The 24113-nt window shown below is 44.9% G+C and overlaps 1 long non-coding RNA gene across 1 annotated transcript in view; it reads right to left on the reverse strand.

Annotated features, from left to right (window-relative positions):
• The window catches only part of LOC146895730 (uncharacterized), a 36442-nt gene extending 14928 nt beyond the window's left edge, over window positions 1-21514 (reverse strand). The window contains exons 1-2 of the long non-coding RNA XR_014997847.2: window positions 21277-21514; window positions 10447-10515 (exon numbers count right to left, since the gene is read on the reverse strand). This is a non-coding gene — a long non-coding RNA (uncharacterized LOC146895730). The remainder of the gene's footprint in view (window positions 1-10446; window positions 10516-21276) is intronic.
• Between the last annotated feature and the right edge of the window lie 2599 nt (window positions 21515-24113).

The raw sequence follows: 24113 nt of genomic DNA on the forward strand, positions 1-24113 counted from the left end.
ATGGGTCAGTACCTTTCTCAGTGGGGCAGCTTACATCTTGCCTCTTCTTGATCTGGGCAGAACTGCGGAGGGAGCTTCCTGCTTCCCAGAATACTCCCATTCTCTTTGCTCCACCTCTACTTCCTGTCGGGTTTTCCCACCTATACTTCTTGCCTGGTCAATCAGCATTTATTTAAAATATGATTGACAGAATACAGACAATTCTCCTGCACCAGGGGCAGTACTGCCTATGGTGGGCAGGGCCCTGATGAATCAATTAATAGTTAAGACCTGCCCACAGCCCAACCTGACCTAGACAACTCCTCAACTAAGGCTTTCCTCTTAGATAATGCCAGACCTTGCCAAGTTGACAGCTGATCAAGACAGGTGCTCCAAGCTAGCTGCACAGCCTACCAATATCAAACTAGTCTAAAGAAAAAGGATATTTCTTAAAAATCCTGCCTCAGTCCTTCTTTGTGGTGACCAACCCATTGCTAGGCAGTCTCAAAACAAACAAAAAATGGTGAACTTAGGTCTACTGAAAGACTCTGTCTCAAAAAAACAAGGGGAGAACCAGTTGAGTAGACATCCCAGTACTGACCTCTGTACTACATGCATGCCCTTGCTGGTGAGTGATGTAGAATCCCCCTCTGTATGCTGTGAATACCATTGATTAATAAAGATGCTGTTTTGGGCCTGTGATAGGGTAGAGCAGAGCTAAGCAGGGAAAACTAAACTGAATGCTGGGAAAAAGGAGGTAGAATCAGGAGAAGCCATGTAGCTCCACCAGAGATAGATGCCAGAACTTTACCCTGTAAGCCACGGCCTCGTGGAGATACACAAACTAATGGAGATGGGTTAATTTAAGATATGAGTTAGTCGGAAATATGCTTAAGCCATTGGACAAACAGTATTGCAAATAATATGATTTCTGTGTGATTATTTCAGGACTGGGCAGCCGGGAACAAGCAAGAGGTCTCCTACTACAGGTGAGAACACCTTTGTGTGTACACACCTTTTTCAAAGCATGTGAGGTCATCACTTCCCTCTCAACAGCCACAGGCTTCTGAATCCAGCTGTTAAAGTCTTTTTCAATAAGACAAAGATTTCTCCAGAGAAAGCCAGTTCCATCCACCACATATTAATCCTCAGTCACCCCAGCCCTGCCCTGGCCATCAAGAGCCACGGGACACAATAGCTTCCTTTGTGTGTCTCTTCTAATCTGCAAAACAGATGCGGCTTGGACAGTCTCCACTCAGGCCGTCTTCGGGATACATGAGGCCCCACCACTCTGGCACAAGGTTCTGCATTCCCAGTGGGCAGGATTCGCATAAATCAGGCAACTGATTCCAACCCCTAAATGTGTGGCAAAGGGGTTGTTGGCAGAAAGAGCCAATATTGTTAGCTTATGACTTTTTGTCTAATCATTGAGTCCCATCAGACCCGTGCTATGAAGCCAATGGGCTACAGTCTTAAAAGGAGGGTTCTGAGTGTGATCTTTCAGCCATGCTAGGCGTGTCTCCTGTCCGTATCCTGCAGTGGGTCCGAAGGCAAGAATAGGAAAGTGTGACAGATTCCTCCCGTGGTCTCCAGTCCCAGAGAGAAAGCCAAGCAAAGTGGAACATCCAAATGCAAGGACCTAAGGCCTCCTGGCTGCCTTAGGTCTGTTCTGAGAGCATCATGAATGAGACAGCTTCCCACCATCCCAGGTGGCAAGTGTGATGCTGGGCTCTCAGGTACTCCATGTCAAAGGGCTTCAGCACACTTGAAGCTTCGCCTTTCGCCTTTTGGAAAGCGTGCTCATGGCCCTACTATCCCCACCCCTTTATTTCTGGCTCCCTGGACTCGGCCATCTGCAGAACAACTGGACACTGAAGCAGAGGCAGCTTGTTTGTGCCTTGCCCCACATGTGGGCTGAGTGGAGCAAAGTCAGGTCACCTCGGGTCCTTGCTTTATTTCTGTCACTGTGATAATAGCCTGTCAAAAAGCAGCCTGGGGTAGAGAAAGGGTCTCTCTGGCCTTAGGGCTCCCTACTATAGCTCACCATTTTGGGAGAGTCAACTCAAAACAGCCAGTAACGTCACAACCACAGTTAAGAGCAAAGAGAATAAATGCGTCGCTGCTTGCTTGATCCCGTTCTCTCTCTCAGCTAGCTTTCACCTCTCTTACACTGTTCAGAACCCCTACATAGGGAATGGTGCTGCCCGGAAGGGGCTCATTTTCCCCAGGGTATACTTTGTCTTCCATTCTCCTCACTAGATGTTTCTCAGGACAAACATTTTCTTTTTTTTAATGGTGTAAAGTTTACTAAACTTCCCTTTTCTGGAATATGCTTTTGGTATCAAGCCTAGGGATTAGCCTCCGGACTCAGTTTTATAGCTCACTTATCATGTCTTAAATCTAAGAGCACAATCTATTTCTACCTGGGTTTTCTACATTGTGATGTTTAGGTTGAGATTTGGGGCTCATTCTTCTTGGAAGGTATGGGAAAGGCCTGACACAGTGGTTAAGAGCACTTCCTGCTGCTGCAGAGGACCCAAGTTTGGTTCCCAGCACCCACATTCGATGACTCACAAGCACCTGTAACTCCAGCTCCAGGTCATCTGGACAGGCTAGTTTTTTGTCACTTTTACATTTTAAAAAGTCATCCGAGGGGGCTGGAGAGGTGGCTCAGTGGTTAAGGGCACTGGTATTGGTCCAGAGGAGCTGAGCTCAATTCCCAGCACTCACATGACAGACAACTCACAACTGTCTGTAACTCCAGTTCCAGGGAATCTGACACCCTAACACAGAGTATATGTTTAAAATAATCCTTAAAAAGAGCCTCTCCACCAGCGCAAAGAACTCCAATCAAAGCAGATTAGACTGAATCAAAAATGCCCATGTTTATAAATGCCACATTCCTGGGTAGACGGGGACAGCATGGCGGGGAGAGGAGCCCACGCAAACCCCGGAGACCACTGTTCCTTTTTCCGCCGTGAGACTAAATCCCCTGTGGGAGTGGTCCTGACCCTCCCCCAGGAGGGGTCAGCTCTTGACCGACTGGGAGTTGGAGTCTGGACCAGGGCAATTCCCAGACCAGGGGCTGGGGTGATACTTCCAATTCATTTTACAGTATATATAGTCAGAACACCAGCACACATTAAATAAACAAATCTTTAAAAAGTTATCTGAGGAGGGAACTAAAATGAGAGAATGTCTCCATAAGGCCAGGCTGTAGGCATTTTCTCCATTAGTGATTCATGGAAGAGGACCCAGCCCATTATGGGTGGTACAATCCCTGGGCTGGTGATTCTGGGTTCTATAAGAAAGAAGTCTGAGCAAGCCATGGGGAGCAAGCCAGTAAGCAGCTCCCTTCCATGGCCTCTGCGTCAGCTCCTGCCCTGTTTGAGTTCCTGCCCTGACTTCCCTCAGTGATGGTCTGTTGCCTGGAAGTGTAAGCTGAGATAAACCCCTTCCTTCCTAAGTCGTTTCTGGTCATGGTGTTCTATTCCAGCAACAGGACGAAGATGGAATGACAACTAAGGCCGGGTCTAACACCCTCTTCCTGAGTCAGTAACATCTATGACTTTCATGTCACCTTTTTTCCTTCTTAGAAACTCCTCTGTGTGGCAGATGCCAGTGACTGCATCTGAAGTCCAGTGAGCCCCTGAAGTCCTAGGGGCTCCAGATAGATAGGGGAAGTCACACAGTTAGATTTTATAAAAGTCCAAGGCAGACAGATAATTTTCCAGAAAGGTGAAAGAGGTGAGGAAGTTCCATGATGTGATAATCCCACCACCCTGATCCACTGAGCTGTTCTAACACTGCTCAGAACTCTATCGTGCCATGGCCACACCTCCCAGCTGCCACTAAGGATTATTATGCAGCTTTTAGGGGGATTCATGGGATATTTTCCCCAACTATTTGTCTGGTATGTTCTTTGGCTCTCCCAGGATAATTCAAGGTCTGGTCTCCTTTTAAGATTCCACCTAGGCCAAGAAGCCCAATTCATTGGTTTTGAGGCAGAACCTACACTCCTTTGCTTCCTTTCTGTGGTTCCTGCAGCTTCCTCCTTCTACGGAGTGCACATGGGTGGCCCATTGTGGCCCATCGCATCTGTGTGGAGCACTTGGAAGCAAAAGGACAGGCTCCTTGGAACGGAACACTCCCTTTGGATATAGGGACAAAGCTAACCCTCCTAGCTCAAGATCTTTGTCTAATGTCAGAATGTCAAACACTTGGTCACACTTCTCAAAAGGCAAGATACTGGTTCTTCATGGTGCTGTGCTTAGGCCAGCCCCCCCAAACCTTGAAGATGCCTGCAAAGTTACTTTGTCATATTGTATGCATGAATGTTTCTACCTCTGTTTAAGACATTTTGTATATTGATACAATTTTTAGGATATATTTATTATATGTTATCATATTGCATTATACATTTCTACCTCTGATCAAGATACTTGTACATTGCTTACATTTTGAGGTCACTGTCCTCATTTGCTGCACCCATCTATTCCAGAGAGAATGTTGAGCACCAAAGACACTCCACTTAGAGCTTGTTTTTTTCTTGGCAAAACTGGCCTTTGGGCAAGGAACTGCCCATGCCTCAACTACTGACAAAATGCACCATGTCCAGACTGGACAAGCAGGATGCAAGAGAAAAGACTGCCAAACCTTGCCAAGACAGGGTAAGACGGTTTTAAATTTTTCCTGCCTCTGAAAATGGTCTGTCAGTTACTCTAGGCCTTAGCTAAAGTTGATTGCTCCAAAATTGCAAATGAGACTTTGGGTGATTGCCCAGGTAGCCAGTTGTCTCTGTCATCTACTGAACATTTTGGAAATTGCTTGATTATGCTTCCTGCCTACTCAAATAATATTATCTCTCTTCTCAGGTCTTTGATGGGGTTGAAGATTAGATAGTCATAGATACTTTCCTCTTATGACTTAGCCAAACCATTTCTAATACAAGACTTAGACTCCTTAGGATAAAATAATTATTGAAACATTTAGCATATGTTTCTTGCTTAATATTGTTTATGCTGGCTATAATTCTAATTTTTATACTTGATATCTGTTCTTATTGTACATAGTTTTATATTGGGTTTGGAACTCTCTTATTTAAACAAAACGGGGAGGTGATGGGGACCGTCCTTCAGCCAATAGTCTTTGAGAGGCTGGACCAGGTTGGGCATGGCCTTGGGTACCAAAAGGCGGGTGGGTCTGCCCACTCCCTCTCTTGCTTCCTGCTCACCACACCTGGACGTTGGATTCTCTTCCTGTTCCCCACTGTGATCTGTGAGTTCCCCTTTAATAAAGAACCCCTTATTATACCCTATTTGGAGCTAATGTGGAATTCCTTTATTTGTGCCCCCCCATCTGACCTGTTCCCCTTCAGTCCTAGACTGAATTTTTGTCACAAAACAATCTCTCCTAACTGTTCCCAAAACAAGCTAGTAGGGCAGCCATAATCAGATTGCTACAAACACATCACAGTTAATAAATGACATAAATTACCATATAAATGTTGAACTGTGAGACTTGACAGGGCCTTTCAGATCCAGCAGGCCTTGGCAAAGAGCAGCCTTCTCTGAATTTGCATGTAATCGGCTTTTTCGCAGCTCTTTTGAGAAAACTATTTACTCTGTAACTGTGTTGTTCTACACTGGAGATGACAGGTCCTTCCAAGTCAATTAACTGCATTCCAAAGAACACAGGAGGGCTTAAGAGACAAGCTTGGAAGGTTTGGGAGTGAGACCCAAGGAGATTTGGAGACACGAAGGGAATTTGTAAACTGTGGTTTTAGTACTTTGGCATTGCCCTGGAGCTCCAAACAGCAGACAACATGAAGCCATGTGACGTTTTTTGTAAGTTCCATGTTGTCGCCAGGGTTTACACGGAAACAGCTTGGTGGATGCTGCCTGGGCTGCTTGGGGTTGACGGTTGATCCCAGACTTTTGGGAGGCTGGATGGCGCAGGCTTCAAACTAGATCCCTGTCACAGCCTGGTCCTTAGTGTTCTAAGGAGCTCTCTGGATTCAATTTCTGACTTTTCTGATCCTGATCCTTAGAATTCCCTCTTCTTTATTTTTTAAAAGTATGTTTTAAATATTTTTACCTATTTGTGTGCATGTGTACAATCTGTGTGTATGTGTGTGTGCACATGCTACCGTGGACGTCAAAAGACAACTACGTGTGCTTGATTGGCTTGTTCCATGGTCACATGAGCCCTGGGGAATTCTGGTCACCAAGCCTGCACAGTGAGCACTTTTTGCCAGGTGAGCCTCATCCCTGTCCTGTCTTTATTTCTTTAATTGAGGTAAAAATTCATGTACTACAAAATCAGCCTTAACATGCCCAGTTTGGTGTCTTTGTACAAACCTAGTTCCAAAACATCTTTATTGCCCTAAAAAGAAAGCTTTGCCCCTTTAAGTAGTTAACCCCCATTTGCCCCTTCCCCTTAGTAACCACTGTTAGCATCCAAGCACACCTTGGCCCTGCCCCTTGGAAACCAGGCACAGTGTGTTACCCCTCTGTGCATGACAAGCAATTCCTAAGTCTATAAGCAGGTGCAAAAGGTCCCTTTAAGAAGACAAGCCCAGCCTACTCACACTCTCTCTTCCTCTGAAGAGAGGAAGGTCTCTGAGCCTCTCTTTCCCTCACCCCCACTCCCAGCTCAAATAATAAAAACTCAGAGTCTGATGTTGGGGTTCAACCTGAAAACTAGAAAAGCAAGGCAACCAAGTCCCTCGAGAAATCTTACCTCTACAAAGGCCGAGGGACAGCAGACTAAGCAGACTGAGCTTCTCTCTCCTCCCATTTTATATTCCCTTTAGTGCTGGGATTAAAGTACTCCCTAGTACTAGGACTAAAGGTGTGAGCCACCACCGCTACCTGGATCTGTTTCTGCGTCGTCCTTCTGTAGCTCAGGATGGCCTTGGGCTCAGAGATCCTCTGCTTTTAATCCCAAATCCTGGGATTAAAGGTGGGTGGTATCACTGCCTAACCTCTAGAGGCTTAGCTTTGCCCTTCTGATCTTTAGGCAAGCTTTATTTACTAAAACATAAATAAAATATCACTGTATCATCCTCTATCCTCCCTCCCCTTTTCCTCATTCTATCTTCCCTTCCCATTTCCTTTGTCTCAATAAACTCCACACTCAAACTCTGTCTTCATGGTGTATTCTTTCACCTGCCGTGGTTTGGATCAACTAGCCATGGGACCTGCTGCCAAGGTCTCTCCTGTGTGGTCCTCATTGGCCATGGGACCAGCCAGGATCCCACTTGCTCCCAATCATAACAACCACCAATCAGCTTTCTATCTCTGGAGTGACTTCTTCTGAATACTGGAAATGATGGAATCGTACATCGGAATGTGTTTTATTTAGAACAGCAGTTCTCAACCTGTGGGTCGGGATCATGGGAAAACACATATTTCTGATGATCTTGGAACCGAGACACTGCTCAGTAACAAAATTACAAACACACGCTAAGTAAGTAAATACGCAAGAAAAGTTTGTTGTGTAGACTTAAGAGCCACCATTCCCCCGTTATTAAACTTGCAATAGAGAGAGGCAGCTGGAGTAAATCCACTTTTCTTAAGCCCTCAACTACCCTGTTGAGAACGAAGGAAGGATTCTCCCCCTCTCTCGAGAAATCTCTCTGATCCTATCATAGTGGATATGTCTCCACTTCCTGCAGCTAGGCTGCCCAGTTGGGATGATGTAATACAAGGAAGAAGGTTCCTGGTCTGGGAGGGTCTGCAGTCTGGGCATCTAGTCAATGAAATTTTGACCAAATCTTCAATTTGCTCATCTCCTGGCTTCTTCCCAGATTCATTTTCTTCTTAAGAATGCAGCAATCAATCTGGAAAAGTACAGGCCCTTCCATGACAGAGTGAACACTAACTGGGGCTGGAGAGATGGCTCAGTGGTTAGGAACACTTGCTGCTCTTTCAGAGAACCCAAGTTGAATCCTCAGCACCCACATAAGGTGGCTCACAACTGCCTGTAACTGAAGCTCCAGTGATTACAGTACACACACACACACACACACACACACTTTAACATAAATCTTTATTAAGGCCTGAAAGTTCCTAATAAACCTGAATGGGTCCTCAGAGAAGCTTTCTGACTTCTGTGATAGTTATAGTGCTGCATTAATTGCACCTGAGATGCCAGGCACTTCCCTTAGTGGGAGCTGGAGGCACAGCAGTGGATGGGTAAGACTTCCACTCACCCACCTTCACTAAAGAAGGGTCTCTTTCTCGGTAGAGACTATCAGAGATTCACAACCAGTCAAAATGCATAGAATAAGACAGCATGCCCAGTCCCAACTGGTACATTCTCAGTGCAAACCCTACACCTAAAGCTCAAAGAACATCAAGGAAGATGGGTAGGAAGGGTTGTAAGATCAAAGGACCAGAATGTCTGCTGTTAGATGGTGTCTTCTAGCTACACCTATTAAATCTCAACAGCATGGCCGCCTAAACAAGACCTGCATAATGTCAACTCCGGTTGACATGCCAATGTAGGTGGGAGAAATTTCACATGCTTCCCTCCCCTTCAGATAAAGAGCTAAAGGTGATTGTTGGCTTCTGAGAGAGCAGCTGGTCTTCTCCAGGGATGAGCCTCCTGATGGTTACCCAGTCCCAAGTGGTCAGCCCTAAACATGTATATATACAAGCAATACTAACTGGACTCAGAACAGGGAGATGATAGCTAGCTAGATGATAGATGATAGATAGATAATAGATAGGTAGTTAGATAGAGGATAGATAGGTAGTTAGAGGATAGGCAGATAGACAGACCGATAGATGATAGGTAGGTAGATAGATAGATAGATAGATAGATAGATAGATAGATAGATAGATAGATAGATAGAGGATAGACAGACAGACAGATAGATGTTAGGTAGATAGAGGATGGATAGCTAGCTAGATAAATAGATAGATAGATGATAGATTTCATAATTAAAGAAGAGGTCATGAATTTGAGGAGTCAGGGAACATGGTAAGAGTTGCGGGAGGAGAATAAGGGGTGGAAATTATGCAAATTGACTATTCACATATACAATTCTCAAAAAAGTTAAAATCAATTTTTGACTTCCTCTCCTGTGCCCACTCCTTCTAGTTTTGTTTTCTGGAAACATGGGGTAAATGAAGGCAGATGGAGCCAATGTGGGCTCCAAGGAGAGAGAGGATATTTCTTCTCCTGTTCTCTTTGGGAGAAGGGGTTTGGGCACCAGCAGGTCATCTAAGGTGTCACAGGTGTCTCCTGCTGACAAGCCCTTGTGATCTCCCTGTCCTAGTAGAGGGTCATGAACATGAGGCACCTCAAACCTTTTCTCTTGATTACAAGATAAGTCCAGTCATAGGGTGGCGTCTGGCTTAAGAGTTCACCGGTTGACCAAACTTCCATATCAGGTAGCTTGTACTAGGGCCAGATAGTGTTAGAGCAAATTATTAGCCCCTCTTTCTTTAGGACCATACCTATTCCTGAATACACTGTATTGAGGAGTCTAAGGCAACTGCACTTCCTAAGGGAAGAGCCAAGAGGTGGGGGGACTGGGATGGAAGAGCAACCCTTTTGTATATACAAAGTTATAAACAGAGATTGTTCTTTCGTTCCCAGTCACCCAGACCCAAATAGTCACACAGAAACTATATTAATTACAACACTGTTTGGTCAATGGCTCAAGCATATTCCTGGATAACTCTTATATCTTAGATTAACCCATTCCTACTAATCTATATATCGCCACTAGGCTGCAGCTCGCTGGTGCCGGCATGTTACTCCTCTGGCAGCTACCTGGTGTCTCTCTGGCTCCACCTACTCTCTCTATGTATCTCTGCTCAGATTTCACACCTGGCTTCACTCTGTTAAGCAATCACTGAAACTGCTTTTTATTCATCAACCAATAAAAGCAACACATATATAGAAGGACTTCCCCCATCCCAAAGTTCCCAAGATGATCTGATGGATTGGGCATCCCCTAGTTTGACCATGTTGCTAGGCACCCCCGGTGAAAGGAGCATAGTGTTAGAAACACTGTCTCGGGTCCCCAGCCCTTCTGGGATTCCTCATCCTCTGCTTGGCATCTGACAACAGTGAGTTCCTGGGAAAGCCCCTCCCCACCTAGACTGAGCTCAGCTGAGCAAACCATCCTCACCGGGAATGCAAATGGAAGACTGAGACCAGCTGCTGAGGCAGGTCCACCAGGGGAGAAAGACAAGCATTCCAGGCTCCTTTGAAGTTATTCTTTCTGGTCAGGAGCTGTGGCATGCGCAATGTGTGATTGTACGGCGTGCTCAGGTATGTGAAAATTTGCATCTGGTGAGGACTGGTTTCTACGTTGATCTCATGACCACTGGCAGAGGAGTCACCCAATGATGGATTTCATAACTGTGACTGAGTTCCCATCCCACACCCACCACCCAAGCTCCCCTGGAAAGAGAGGACTTGTCAAGAGATCAGAAATATAAATCTTACCTCCAGACCTGGCTCACAGACTGCTGTTTGCAGATATTGACCTCCAAAGAGGTACCAGGTTCTTAGTTCCTGGAACAAGGAATTGGACAGAGACACATAGTTAGGAGCAAGAAAAATAAGACAATTTATTTCCAAGATAGGAATTAGCCTAGAGCAGAGATAGAAGTTTTAAAATATTTTTACATTTAATTTTTACAGTAATTTATACATCGTGTGTGTGTGTGTGTGTGTGTGCACATACACATACATGTGTGCACAAGCATGTGTGAGCATACACACTATGGTTGAGGTAAGAAGATAACTTGCTGGGATCAGTTCTATCCTTCTACCACTTGGGTTCCGGGAACAAACCTATGTCGTCAGACTTGGCAGCAAGCCTTTTTACCCACTGCACCATCTCACCAGCACGAGAAGAAAAGTTTAAAAGTTCATTAACAGTGTACAAAGAAAGGTGATTTTTTTTTGTCTCCTGGGGGGCCATCTACACAACCCAGCCTCTGGCTAATTTGCATTTCACATGGTTTCTTGTGCATGCTCTATCTGTTCCACATAGTTCTACATACAATCTCATGCCTTACATAGCTTATTGGCATCTTAAACCTCCACAGAGGCCTGCAAGTTTTAGTATTACAATGAGACTGGGGTCACCCTGAGATGCTGCGGAGGCCTCTGTGCCCACATCATTGGCTCCAGCCTTTGTAGTCAGCCCCAGTCTGGCCGACAGGACTTCTGAACTCTGCTTATCCCACAGTTCTGCCTTAATATGAACAGCTGCCATAGCGCAGCTTAGACTTGGGAGAGAGAAGGAGCAATTCCTTAGTTTAGCAGATTCAGAAGGATTTCCATGGTGTGGGAAGTCCTTTTGTATATGTGTTGCTTTTCTTGGTTAATAAATAAAACAGATGGTATGGCCTATGGTAAGGCAGAATAGAGCAAGGTGGGAATTCCAAGCAGAGATAGAAGAGAAAAGAAGAGTCAGGGAGATGTCATGTAGCTGCTGAAGGAGAAAGACACCAGACACCAGCCAGAACCTTACCGGTAGGCCATAGCCTTGTGGTGAGTCATTAATAGAAATGGATTAATTTAAGATGTAAGAGCTAGCTAGAAATACACTTAAGCTATTGGCAAAACCATATTGCAATTAATATAGTTTCTGTGATTATTTAGGGTCTGGGCAGCCGGGAAATGAACAAGTAGTCTCCACCTACAAAATGGCACCAATGTAAGGCAACTACATCCACATAAAACCTGAGAGTGCTTTGAAAGGAATTCTAGACATACAAATAAACAGTTTAGCACATTCGTGGTAGCACATTTTTTTTTTTTTTTGGATGAACTTTGTGGACTAGTGGCGAGCAGGAGCACCACAGCTCCTGACTCAGTGGAACGAGCAAAAATTGTGTGGCTCCTATAAAAAGGGTTCCCCGTTCATGATAGCTGCATGAACAGGTATGGCTCTTTCAGGAGGTCGAGCACTTAAAAGGGCTCTGTGTGCAGCATGTTATAAATTGCTTAATGGTGACAGAGATCCGCTGCATCCTTGAAGCTGGGGCAATGAGCATGGCTTGCAGTGAACACGCCTCTGCCATGTTGGACTGGTTGGAGCTAAGAGGCAGGGCTGCAGAGTTGATTCTAGCCATGCCCACTTAGCATTTAAAAAAGCGCTTCTGGCCAGAAAATGATTATAGATACGCAATAAAGACAGATTCAGATGAAAAAGACTTCTGAATGGGTCACAGTGTTGGATAAATAGCTACAGGCTTGAGAGAGATACAAAGAAATGGTTTTAAAAATAAAGCAAAGTTTTTAAAGAGACAGGAAAAGTAATATAAAAGAGCATAGACAGGCATAGATTAAAGGAAATAAAGAAATAAACCACATAAAGATGGAAAATACACAGAGAGTCTGAATTATGTATATTATTGTGCTTTCTTTAAATGTTTTGAATGAACTAAATACAGAGAGACACTTCATTGCACAAGTAGCTAAGCTAAAACAATATATTTATTTTAAAAGTATCTTGACTTCAAAATTTGGGTCTAAGAATATGATGCTTTGGAAAAGAGGTCCTATCTTGTTTCCACAGAGGACAGAAAGCTGTGGATTCCTTATCAACAAATATGGTTTGCTCAAACAAAACCCCTTGAAGAATGACCCAGATGGTCCAACATCCATGACAGCTTCAGTTCTGCTGCTTGAGATGGACCTACCACATAAGGCACCCCGTGAAAGACCTGATTAAGAGTGCCCCCAGTCAGCAGGAACTAGTCCTGAAAACAATACCCAAATTCTCTAAATGATTGTTTATAAATGTTTGTTTACATTTAAAGGGAGATATACTATAGAGATAAATACTTTGCATTGTTATGGATCTTGGTTTATTGATACAAATTTAAGGTTAATTTTGCTATATGTATATTCTGCTCTTATTTAAGTTATTGTGTTTATGCAGATCCTTAAAATATATAATGTATGTTAAGAAATATTGCTTAATAGATAGTCATTTATAATAGTCAAACTTGTAGTCATGTTAGGCAGGTTTTTTAGATGTCGGAGATATATTTCAGATGAATAGATAGTCTTCAAATCATATTTTGAAAATACTCCACAAAATTGAAAAATTTAAAGGAAATGGACAACTTTCTGGATAAATAACACTTACAAAATTAAATCAAGACCGGGTAAGCAAATTAAATGGATGTATAACTGCTAAAGAAATAAAAAACAGTCATCAAAAGTCCCCCAAGCAAAAATATCCAGGACCAGATGGTTTCAGCACAGAATACTACAAGATTTTCAAAGAACTAACACCAGTACTTCTCAAATTGTTCCACACAATAGAAACAGAAGGAACATTGCCAAACTCTTTTTATGAGGCTACAATTAACCTGATACCAAAACCACAGAAAGACATTACTAAGAAAGAGAATTACAGACCAATCTCACTCACGAAAATTGATGTAAAAACGTTCAATAAAATACTGGCAAATTGAATCCAAGAACACATCAGAACCATTATCCACCATGGTCAAGTCTGCTTCACCCCAAAGATGGAGGATGGTTCAACATACAAAAAATCTGTCAACATAATCCATCATATAAACAAACTGAAAAATAAAAACCACATGATCATCTCATTAGATGCTGAAAAAGCCTTCAACAAAATACAACATCCCTTCATGATAAAGGTCTTGGAGAGAGCAGGTATACAAGGAAAATACCTAAACATAATAAAGGCAATATACAGCAAGCCAACAGCCAACATTAAACTAAATGGAGAGAAACTCCCAGTGATCCCACTAAAATCAGAAACAAGACAAGGTTGTCCACTCTCTCCATAGCTATTCAATATAGTTCTAGAGGTCCTAGCTAGAGCAATAAGACAACAAAAGAAGATCAAGGGGATACAAATTGGAAAAGAAGTCAAACTCTCACTGTTTGCTGATGATATGATAGTTTATATAAGAGACCCCAAAAATTCTACCAAGGAACTTCTACAGCTCATAAACACTTTCAGCAATGTAGCAGGGTACAAGATTAACTCAAAAAAAAAATCAGTAGCCCTCTTTTACACAGAAGATAAATGGGCTGAGAAAGAAATCAGAGAAATATCACCCTTCACAATAGCCACAAATAGCATAAAATATTCACTAACCAAATAAGTGAAAGACCTATATGACAAGAACGTTAATTCTTTCAAAAAAGAAATTGAAGAAGACACCAGAAAATGGAAGATCTCCCATGTTCTTGTGTAAGTAGAATTAACATAGTAAAAATGGCAATCTTACCAAAAGCAATCTACAGATTCAAATCAATGCCTATTAAAATCCCAGCAAAATTCTTCACAGGCCTCAAAAGGACAATACTCAACTTCATAAGGAAAAGGAAAAAAAAAACCCAAACCAAAAAACAGGATGGCCAAAACAATCCTGTACGATAAAGGAACTTCTGGAGGCATCACAATCCCTGACTTCAAACTCTACTACAGAGCTACAGTACTAAAAACAGCCTGGTATTGACATAAAAACAGACAAGAGGACCAATGGAAAAGAATCGAAGACCCAGATATTAACCACACATCTATGAACACCTGATTTTGACAAAGAAGCAAAAAAATATAAAATAGAAAAACGAAAGCTATTTAACAAATGGTGGGCTGGAGAGATGGCTCAGGGGTTAAGAGAACTGACTGCTCTTCCAGAGGTCCTGAGTTCAATTCCCAGCAACCACATGGTGGCTCACAACCATCTGTAATGAGACCGGTTCCCTCTTCTGGCCTACAGGCAGAATATAGGTAGAATACTGCATACATAATAAATAATAAAACTTAAAAAAAGTTTTAAAAAGTAAAAATAATAATAAAAACAAATGGGGCTGGTATAATTGGATATCAACATGTAGGAGAATGAAAATAGATCCACATCTATCACCATGCACAAAACTCAAGTTCAAATGGATCAAAGACCTCAACATAAAGCCAGCCACACTGAACCTCATAGAAGAGAAAGCAGGAAGTCCACTTGAACACATTGGCACAGGAGTTCACTTTCTAAATATAATCCCAGTAGCGCAGACACTTGGTGAATCAATTAATAAATGAGACCTCTTGAAACTGAAAAGCTTCTGTAAAACAAAGGACACAGTCAACAAGACAAAACAACAGCCTATAGAATGGGAAAAGATCTTCACTAACCCCACATCAGACAGAGGTCTGATCTCCAAAGTATACAAAGAACTCAAGAAATTTGTCATCAAAAAAACAAATAATCCAATAAAAAAAATGGAGTACAGACCGAAACAAAGAACTCTCAACAGAGGAATCTACAATGGCTGAAAGACACTTAAGGAAATGCTCAATATCCTTAGTCATCAGAGAAATGCAAATCAAAACAACTCTGAGATTCCATCTTATACCTGTAAGAATGGCCAAGATCAAAAACACTGATGACAACTTATGCTGGAGATGTTGTGGGGTAAAGGGAACACTTCTGCATTGCTGGTGGGAGTGCAAGCTGGTACAGCCTATTGGATATCAGAATGGCAATTTCTCAGAAAATTAGGAAACAACCTACCTCAAGACCCAGCAATACCACTTTTGGGTATATACCTAAAGGATGCTTACTCATACCACAAGGACATGTGCTCAATTATGTTCATAGCAGCTTTGTTTGTCATAGCCAGAACCTGGAAACAACCTTAATGCCCCTTTACCAAAGAATGAATAAGGAAAATGTGGTACATTTACACAATGGAGTACTACACAGTAGAAAAAAATAATGACATCCTGAAATTTGCAGGCAAATGGATGGATCTAGAAAACATCATATTGAGTGAGGTAACCCAGACCCAGAAAGACAATTGTCATATGTACTCACTCATAAGTCATTTTTAGACATAAAACAAAGAAAATCAGCCTATAATTCACAATACCAGAGTGCCTAGACAACAATGCAGATGCTAAGAGAGACATACATGGATCTAATATACATGGGAAGTAGAAAAAGACAAGATCTCCTGAGTAAATTGGGAGCATGGGGACCATGGGTGAGGGTTGAAGTGGAGGGGAGAGGAGGGAGGGGAACAGAGACAAATGTAAAGCTCAATAAAATCAATAATTAAAAAAAGGCACACAAAAAAGAACTTAGACTTTTTTCAACAATGAATCACATCTGCTCCTGGCAGCACAAATTTATTTCAAGAAGATGATGGGCATTACAACGGCTCCTTATGGAGTTTGTTAGCCATTTGGGCAAAAAACTGCTCTTGTCTAGACTGCTTGATGCTATGCTGTATGAAGTGGGCATGCAAGACCCACAGAAAAATGACTGCTGAACTTGTTTAAAGAAGGTGAGACAGTCATTCAGGGTTCCTGCTTCATGAAAGAGTCTGACAGACATTCTGCAGAACACAGAAGAAAGTGACTGACAAACTGCCAATATAGACAAAACTATCTTTGAAATTTCCTGCTTCATGGAAAAGTCTGCTGGATACTATGGGCCTGTAGGCTGAAGATGGATGCTCCAATGTTACAGAACTTCGGGTGAGCCTCCAGGCAGTGAGATGTCTCTGTCAATTCTAGAGTTTTGCAAGTTGCTTACAATGCACTTCCTGTTTACTTAGGTAATATTATATCCTTCTAGGGTCTTTGAAGAGTTGACAACAGATAGTTATACTTTTCCTTAGTTATGATAAAATATAAATTAGATATGAAACTTTAGACTCACAAAGATAGGATAGATGTTAGAATATTTTTCTTAATTTGCTAAATGTAAATTAACTAAATATTGTAACTATAACTCTTGCTTGATAACTGTTTTGTATATGTAATTTTACTATGTTAAAGTTAAAACCTTCCCTTTTATTTGGACAGAAAAGGAGAAAATGGTGTGGGAGGTCCTCCTGTGTATGTGCTGCTTTTATTGGTTAATGAATAAAGAAGATGTTTTGGCCTATGGCAGGGCAGAAAAGAGCAAGATAGAATTTCAAACACAGATAGAGGAGAAAAAAAGGTGAAGTCAGGGAGATGCCATGTAGCTGCTGAAGGAGAAAGACACCAGATGCCAGTCAGAACCTTACCAGTAGGCCACGGCCTTGTGGTGATTCACAGATTAATAGAAATGGGTTAATTCAAGATGTAAGAGCTAGAAATACACTTAAGCTATTAGCCATTCAGTATTGCAATTAATATAGATTCTGTGTGATTACTTTAGGTCTCCCCAGACCCAAACACACAGCCTCTGCCTACATTCCCGCTGATTGAGGACTTGGCAGGATTGCGCCCCCACCCAATTGCTGGGAAGATAGAGAAAGAGAGAGAAGCAGATATTGGGAAAGAACAAGTGAGGGTCTCTTCGGAAAGCCTCTGAATGTGGTGGTGCAACAGCGTAGGTGTAGTTATTGAGTGAGGAGGCCAAAGAAGCAGAATTCCTCCCTTTTTCATCGACCTAATCCAAGTCTAGCATGTCCTCCTCTGACCAGAAGGTAGAGGCCGGTGGGAGAAGCCAGGAATCTTACAGACTTTCAAATTAAAGATGTCAGGGTCTCGGGCTTATTCACCTCACTCTCAGGAAGGCCTCTTTCCTGGAGGAGTTCCTGGACCTCCAGAGACACCCAATCCAGGCTTGAGTCCATGGCAGGACCCAGACAAGACCGCTTAGAGAGGTGGGTAACAAGACTGTGTACCTGGTTTCCTCCAGACCAGGCCCCAACTGGATTACTTTGGAAGGAAATATTTGCACTAAAGGGATTAAGTGGAAGGAAGATTTCAACACCTCTTATCTACCACAGTTTAGGAAAACAACCAACATCTCGTGGATAAGTGACCCTGTGGCGCCTGTGTTTGTGGCTGGCTTCTCTGGGGAGCCGCCTTTTCCCAGAGCCCTGTCTCGGTTTACTTCCCACTGCTTACTTCCTCTGGGACTTTGAGGAGAAAACAAGATTCTCATGGACAAACCATGTGCCTGGTATGGCTCCCGAAGCATTCCAAAGCCTTCCGAGGACTCCAAACTTGAGGCTGGAATTGCTCTATGGTCTATGTGACGGTGGTTTGGAAGCTCTAGCCCACCAGACAAAATGTCCTGAGTCTGTCAGCTGGGAAGAAGCCATTCTGAGACCCAGACCCATCAGACAGCACAGTAAGACAGCTGCACAGACACACAGCTGCAGACACACAGCTGCACAGAGACACAGCTGTACAGACACGCAGCTGCAGACACACAGCTGTACAGACACGCAGCTGCATAGACACACAGCTGCACAGAGACACAGCTGTACAGACACGCAGCTGCAGACACACAGCTGTACAGACACGCAGCTGCATAGACACACAGCTGCACAGAGACACAGCTGTACAGACACGCAGCTGCAGACACACAGCTGTACAGACACGCAGCTGCAGACACACAGCTGCACAGAGACACAGCTGTACAGACACGCAGCTGCAGACACACAGCTGTACAGACACGCAGCTGCAGACACAGCTGCACAGACACACAGCTGCATAGACACACAGCTGCAGACACACAGCTGCACAGACAGACATGCAGCAGAACAGACACACAGCTGCAGACACGCAGCTGCAGACACAGCTGCACAGACACACAGCTGCATAGACACACAGCTGCAGACACACAGCTGCACAGACAGACATGCAGCAGAACAGACACACAGCTGCAGACACGCAGCTGCAGACGCAGCTGCACAGACACACAGCTGCATAGACACACAGCTGCAGACACACAGCTGCACAGACAGACATGCAGCAGAACAGACACACAGCTGCACAGAGACACAGCTGCACAGCCCATCAGCAGAAAAGCCTGCGTTCAGACCTTTCACCCTTGACCCCACTCCTGTGTACTCCCAGCTCTCCCATCAACCATTTCTCTAGCCCATCTTCATACTCACACACCACCCACACCTGAGGCCAAGGATTCCTGCCTCAACTGCCCATCACCGGGTGTGTATTGCAGACTGTGGCAGAACTCTGTTTGACCCAACGCTTCTCTTGACAGAGCCGCATACAAACCTAGAATGGGTATTTCTATGGCCACCATCCCCTGCATATCCTTCCTTCCACCTCCCCAACTCAACCAGGCTCCCCTCTCCAGCTCCTACACGCTCGCTACACTCTTGCTGCATGGTTGGCAAACTCTACAGCCTCTGCTGCTTCTCTGAGAACTCCCTCCAGGTGCACTTTGTGATTCTCAACCCTTGCGACATCACAGTCTCCTGAGGAATGGTATGTGCATATGTGTGGTGTGTGTGGTATATTCATGTGTTCATATAGATGTGTGCATGTGTGTACATGTTCATGCGTAGAGAGGCCAGAGATTGATGTCTTCTTCCATCACTCCCCAAGTTGCCATCATCATCACCATCACCATCATTAAAGACAGGATGCCTCACTGACCCAGAAGCTCATTATTTAGTTAGGCCAGCTGCCCAGTGAGCTCAAGGGATCTTCCTGTGTCTGTGTCTACACTAGGGTCACAGGCACACACATGACTGCACCCAATGTTTCACATGGGCTCTGGGAACCCAAACTCAGGTGCTCACACTCACACAGTAGGCTTCACATTCACACAGTAGGCTCAGGTGCTCACACAGTAGGCTCAGGTCCTCATGCTCACACAGTAGACTTCACGCTCACACAGTAGATTTCACGCTCACACAGTAGGCTCAGGACCTCATGTTCACACAGTCAGTCATTCACTCACTGAGCTCTGGGGATCCAAACTCAGGTGCTCACACTCACACAGTAGGCTTCACATTCACACAGTAGGCTCAGGTGCTCACACAGTAGGCTCAGGTCCTCATGCTCACACAGTAGGCTCAGGACCTCATGTTCACACAGTAGGCTCAGGACCTCACACTCACACAGTAGACTTCACGCTCACACAGTAGGCTCAGGACCTCATGTTCACACAGTAGGCTCAGGACCTCATGTTCACACAGTAGGCTTCACACTCACACAGTAGACTTCACGCTCACACAGTAGGCTCAGGACCTCATGTTCACACAGTAGGCTTCACGCTCACACAGTAGGCTCAGGACCTCATGTTCACACAGTAGGCTTCACACTCACACAGTAGACTACACGCTCACACAGTAGGCTCAGGACCTCATGTTCACACAGTAGTCAGTCATTCACTCACTGAGCTCTGGGGATCCAAACTCAGGTGCTCACACTCACACAGCCAGAGCTGAGGAAACAAAACAAAACAAACAACCAGGAAGCCTCAATACCTAAGCTAGGAGGATCCACCACAATTAATTAAGGAAAACTATGCAGGATTGTTCTTTACCAAGCACTCAACATTTCAAGATGGCAGCAGATCAAGTTAAAACATTCAGAGACGTCCCATGGAGTCAGCTCTGCTCCCAGGCAATTCCCTAAATAATAGAATGTCGCCAGCCCGAGAAGGACCTTGGTGTGGGTACAGGCTTACCCTGAGAACCTAAGGTCACGGTAGTGCCCTAGGCTGACCCTGACATTGGGCTTGCATTGCTTCTAGAATGGAATTTCTTGAGTCTTGTGTTTTTGACCTTGGACGGTAAGAGGGCGTGTGTGTCTTCTTGGGCTCTATCTCCCCGCACTCAACCATTCCTGTGTTCTCTAGACATGGAGATCTTTCAGGTCACCTGCCTGGCGGCACTAAGGTGGTCCAGGTCCTTACACCTCCTCCAGCACATCCAACCCTTGTCTTCATCCAGCAAACCTGGGGGCAAGTGGGCCCCAGTTCTCCCACCTCTGTTCTCATAGCTGCTTCTGACTCCTGGCTGATGACCCAGCTCAGATCTTAGCTTCCAGGTTCATGCCCCTGTCTTCAGTGACCATCTTCCTTCCTCTCCCTCAGCGTTCCACTCCCATGTTCACGCCTGGACCTGGTCAAACTCTAGGGCCCATGTGACCTCCCTCTAAACGGCAGTCTCCTGCTGCATCCTCTCTCAGTCCAATAATCCTTGTGGTTCCTTGGTCCCACAAGGCCATCAACGTGCCTTCCACCTTATTCTACTCAGACTCATTGGCCCAGTCTTCCCCCTATAGGAGGCATTCCCTTCTTGGACCAGGCCACTGTAGTCCCCCAGGAGTGCAGCCCCCACCTCCTCTCAGACTGGCACCAGTGTCAGAACCTCTAGAGGAGCAGCTGGACCCACCTCAGGCGCCCACTATGATAGCCTCTCAGAGCTCCCCCTCAGAACAAAGCCCTCTCCACAGACAATACTCCAGATCTCTACCATCTCCACGTCTACAACCTCACATTTCACTCCACCGGGAAAAGAGAACCACTTGCCATGCCCCCACCCCACCAAACCATAAACACATACCCAAGTGTGCACCTCACCCTCCTTCTTCTGTAGAAGGCTAATTCCTTCACAAATGCTCTTCAAAACTCGGGCTATCCACCTTATTGGGAACCGGATGCTCCCAAGGGTACTCTCTCTGGTTTGTCTCTTCTAGCTCTTCCCATCCACACTGAAATGCTCTGCACTCAGAAATTTCTTAAAGGAAGAAGATGGAAAAGGAGAGGGAGAGAAAGGAGAGGGGAGGGGAGAGACTGGGGAAGAAAAGGGGAAGTGAGCTGAAGGGGAATGGGAAGGGAGGGGAGGATGCTTATGTTACTGGAGTAACAACAGCTGTATCACGTGGGAGTGGAATAAGACCTGGCGGTTGCTTGCTCCTTGAAACTGGGTGCTCAGCCGTCCTATAGTGACTGTCTCACGTTGGCCGCCACCAACAGTTTCTCGGTCCCCTAAGCACCCCCGGGCTGGTGCTAATGAACTGCCCTGCCGGAGAGCCGCCCCCGACTCCACGACGGAAGCCTAGAAATGAGAGTTCTGATATCAGCAAAGAAATCTGCTGCAGCATCAGAGTAAATGAACTCAGCAGCTAGACGGTAGGTCAAGAGGGCAGAAGGCCAGTCAACGGTCCCTCTGTCCATCCAGCCTGCTACCAGAAGGCTCTGCCCACAACTGGGGCAGGTCTTCCCAAACCAAGTCAGTCAGGACAATTCTTCAGGCAAATTGACATTAGAAGCGGAGGAGCAGGCAGGGGAGAGAAGGGAAGGAAGGAAACATCTCCATCTCCTTCCCACTCTTCCCTTCAAAGCCTCTTCTGGAAGCACAAAGCTCACATATTCTGTTTACTCCTCGCCATACCCCCTGCTTCCTCTCTACTACTAGGAAGAAACAGGTCTCAGTAAGGTCTCCGACCGCCTCCATCCTAAACATCCTAAACAGAACACCTGGCCTGAACCGCTGACAATGCACGCTCCCTTTGGCTCCTTTGCACCCTCTTCCCAGCTTCCCCTCCTCTCTTTCATTAAGGGCTCCTCTGCTCCATGATTACAACGTGTTGGGCTCTTTGACACACTCTTTCAGGTCTTCCTTATTGACTTTATCCCCTGCAACCCCCCTGGTGCCATTACCGTAAGCAGTGTGCAGGTTCTGGTTTATTTTGTCTGCAAAGACATGAGCTCTCAATGGGTGGCTTCTCTCCCATGTTTCAAAAGCATCCTGGGCTGACATGGTGGTGTACTGTTTGGGGACCTCAGGCTTCTTCGATGTTTTGCCAACGCCTGGGCAGTGAATATATCTGAACCGCACAACATCACCTTGTCTGTCAGCATTTCGGAAGAGGAAACGAGATGGGAAGCCAGAAACTTTCCTACATGGACATGGCTCATAAGTGGAGTACAGCTTTTCTGTACCCTGTCCACCAGCCAGAAATGAGACCAGGGTCTACACTGAGCTTTGAGGGTTTCTGGCTTCAAACTTGTCTGAGTTTGAAAGAAAGAGAATAAATAATGAGGAGGAAATTTAGTAAAATTGGACCAGTAAAAAGTGGCAGCTTTTTGTCAAATTAAAAAAAAATGTTTTCCAATCTACCACCTGTCTCCATAATTCCATAAAAGAAAGGACATTTCAATGCTAAAATTGGAGGTGGCATATTCTCAAAATAGAGAAAAGTCTCCTGAGTGGATTTAGATTTCGGGAGGAGGTACACACCACCCTTGTGCCACACAGGCACCTGTCTCCTGGTTCAGTGGGAGCCACGACTGATGGTGGTTGAAAGTGTCATCAGCATCATCTCTATTTCTCACAGCCGCTGACATGGGGCGCCGGCTCCCCATGTTGTTAAACATTGGCATTCTGTGTTAATTGCTTCCTGCTATGATAAAACCAGCAGAGTTCATCTGGGCTTAGAGCTGCACAGGGATAAGAGTCTCTTTAAGAGACAAGCCACGCCCATTCCCTCCCCATCCACTGAGGCAGGCTGATCTTCAGCTTCCAGCCTGAGCTCTCTCTTTTCCATCTTCCTCTCAGAGAGGCAGCATGGTGCGGGAGAATTATCTGTATTCTGACAATCATGTATTTTAATAAAACGCTGATTGGCCAGGCAGGAAGTATAGGTGGGTCAACCAGACAGGAAGTAGAGGCAGGGCGATGAGAACAGGAATATTCTGGGAAGCAGGAAGCTCCCTCTGCCATTCCTGCCCAGACCACCGAAGAAGCAACATGTGAGCTGACAGCTGAAAAAGGTACCAAGCCATATGGCTAACACAGACAAGAATTATGAGTTACTGTAAGATGTAAGAATTAGTTAACAAGAAGCCAGAGCTAATGGGCCAATCAGTTTATAACCTAATGTAGACTGTGTGATTTTCCTTGGGGTATGCTGGCTGTGGGGTACCGGGTGGGACAGAAACCCCAACTAGCCGGCCCCTCATGTTACAGCAGCGTCTACCTCTCTCCTCTCTCTCTCTCTCTCTCTCTCTCTCTCTCTCTCTCCTCTTCTTCCCTTCTCCCTTCCCCTTCCATAACCCCCTGAATAAATATTCAACCTCACTCTGCATGGTGTGCCTATCCATGTCCCTGTCTCTTGCCCGCCTGGGACCAGCCACCGCTTGGGGACTGGCAGCTGTCTCTGCCTGGGACTGGCTGCTCCCAGGGCCCACTGTCTGCCACCACATGGCCCGCTACCACCTCTTGGGAACCTACAGCATTTCTGCTGCCTACTGCCGCTGGGGATCCTGCAGCATTTTTAATTTTTCCATTACACTTACCATACATGGCCTTCATTTCTTCCATTGCTCAGATTCCATCCCACGCTGCTTCTCATCCTCAGTTTCCCTAGACCTGGGAACCTTATGTAACAAGTATTA

The sequence above is a fragment of the Myodes glareolus genome, chromosome 2 (genome assembly GCF_982192425.1).
Source record: "Myodes glareolus chromosome 2, mMyoGla1.1, whole genome shotgun sequence".
NCBI classification, from domain to species: domain Eukaryota; kingdom Metazoa; phylum Chordata; class Mammalia; order Rodentia; family Cricetidae; genus Myodes; species Myodes glareolus.